The sequence below is a fragment of the Humulus lupulus genome, chromosome 8, assembly GCF_963169125.1.
Source record: "Humulus lupulus chromosome 8, drHumLupu1.1, whole genome shotgun sequence".
NCBI classification, from domain to species: domain Eukaryota; kingdom Viridiplantae; phylum Streptophyta; class Magnoliopsida; order Rosales; family Cannabaceae; genus Humulus; species Humulus lupulus.
Window position 1 is genome coordinate 167,808,952 of NC_084800.1, and position 2,708 is coordinate 167,811,659.

The following is a 2,708-nucleotide window of genomic DNA, read 5'->3' on the forward strand; positions in this document are numbered from 1 at the left end:
TGAAGTAGAAAGGGTACTTTCTACTTCGGTTTTTATATAAGAACTGAAGTAAAAGAGTTTTAATACCCTTAATATATAGCTCTCGCCTCATTCGTCTCTCTGAAGCAAAAATCCCAAACGTCAAACCCAGAAAACATCCATTGTTGTCGTACTCCCACAAGGGTTTCACCAAATATGCCCCTTTTTTATGTTTTTTTTACCATTTGAAACCATTTTTCTTACTTAAAAACATAAATATTAGTTCCATTTTTATTTTTGAGGGAGAAAATAAAGACTTTGGGTGTGGGTATTTTTAGGGTTCGAAAATGGGTATTGTTATTGGACTTTGGCTAATTTTCTTACATTAAAATGTGTTCTTGAGCTTCAAAAAAGGTATGAATCACTAAATCTTTGTTTGTATGATTTTTTTTATTTTCTATATTATTTTCATATTTTTTTCTTATAGATATAATGTGTTTATTATATATAGTTTTTAGAGTTACTAATATTGATTTAGAGGTTATTTTGAGCATCAAAGAAGGTTTATTACCTTAAAACTTTGTTTGTGTAATTTTTTTTTATATTATTCCGAATTTAATACTTATTTTTTAGTATATTTGTGTTATATTTTTTTTATTTATTTTGTTATTTTATATAATGTTATTAATAATATATATATATATTAGTAAAATTTAAAAATTGTTGTGAATTGTTATTTAAATTTCTAAACATAACTTCAATAGAAATATTGTTGCCAATGTTAGAACTTGAAATGTTTGGATTATTAGTGACATTTTTTTTCTATAACTAACTAGCTTGATATGTTGTTTGATGATTATGTAATTAGTTTAATTAATTATGTAATTTATTTGTATTTGTTTTTGTTTAAGCTTTTTAGTAGGATTGTTGATTTAGTTGCCAATTTGGTATTGATTTTGGGTGACTTCAAGAGTAATATTGGAGGTGAGTAATCTTTAAATTTTATTTATTACTATTGCAATATTTATTTATAAAATTAGAGTTAAATCATGCATGTTTTACATTAGTGAAGTAGGTTCTGTGAAATTTATTGTTGGCAGTGATATAAGGATGGAATTATGTGTTGATTTTGTGTTTGTTTGTGTTTAATTTATATATAATTATAAAATTGGGATATGCTACAAAATCAAAGGAAACTTTGCCAATTTTTTATAGATTTTATTTGTAACGACCCAAAATCGCTAATAAGCCTTAAGAGCCTTGATTAGTGTGCCAGGAGGGCATTAATGGAATAATTACGATTTAAATGAGTAATTACATGTTTAGTATTGTTTATAAGATAATTGATGATATTATGTGGTAATGTGATATGTATATATATGTGATAAATGTGGGAACCACATTATTATGTGGTAGGTTTGTAGGGCACGACTCAAGACAATCTTAGGGTCAGATAGCGGGGGAAAAGTCACAACGGGGCTTAAGATGTGACTTTGGACAAGTCAGGGGTATTTTAGGTATCGGGTAGTGAATTGGACTATCGGGTTACGAAAATAAATATATGGAGATATATTTGAGGTTAGGATGTCTAGGCGGGAATATTGGAGGATTTTACCATTTTGGCCTCGGGGACGGTTCCGGCACCCCGAGCCTTGGGATTGATTTAGCAATGAGATAGACTTAAGGAAAATTTTAGAGGAAAATACAAACCGACTAAAAATTTTACCTCAGTTCTCTCTCACTCTCAAGGAAAACAAAGGGAAGGAAAACACAGAAAACTTAGGGGAATCAAGCTGGAATTTTTTAGGATTGAGGTGGGGATTTGGAGGCTTAGCTCAGGGACTAATCAAGAACTAAAACAGGGTTAAGGTAAGCTTTTAATTTTCTTCTCTGTGGTCAGAATTCTGGGTTTTGGTTAAGTGTTGAAGCAAACATGGTTTTGATGTTTCAAGGCAGAATTAAGGAGGAAACTTGGAGACTTAGCTTGGCTTTGGCTTGGTGAAGTGATTCAACAGAAGAGGTAAGTTTCAACTCATGGTTTAGAGGTTTTAAATTGGATTTGAATGGCTGGTTTGAGTGTTTATAGCTCTTGAGTTTCAGAAATTGAAAAGGGAAGATTAGTGTGTGTTAGGCTGTGTTTTCTGTGGAATTATGTTGTCTAAGTCATGTTAAAGGAGTTGGGATTAATTGGTTGTGAGTTGGGGAGCTTTGGGGTGGTTTAAGGTGAGGTTTCAAGCTTAGAAATGATGGGTTTTCTGGGCACGAAGGGGAGGGTCGCGGCTCTATTCTAGAGCACTACGACCCTAGGATGAAAAAGGACCAAGGAGGCTCGGCCATGGGAAGGCGCTGCGGCGCCCAAGGCAAGGGCCGCGGCGCGTGTCTTGTTCAGGATAGGCTTGGCTCTGTTTTGAGGCTAGGGCCGCGGCTAAGCTTCAAGGGTCGCAGCCCTTGGTGGCACACATGAGTTTTTGAGGGTTTTAGGCACGAGAAGGTGGTCTAGTGTGCTCGGGATTGGTTTCACCACCGTGCTTGGTGGAATTCAGATTCCCGGGAGTTAGTCTTATAACCGGAAACCTATATTCGAGTATTAATGAAACCCTATACTTTGGTTGTGACTAGGTGATAAAGGCTTAGGCTCGGGAACGGATCGTGCTTAAGGGGTGTTGCTCGTAATTCAGTAACTGTACAGACTAAAGGTAAGAAAACTGCACCTGGTTGAATATATGTGACGGGACTAAGGGCTCCCTATT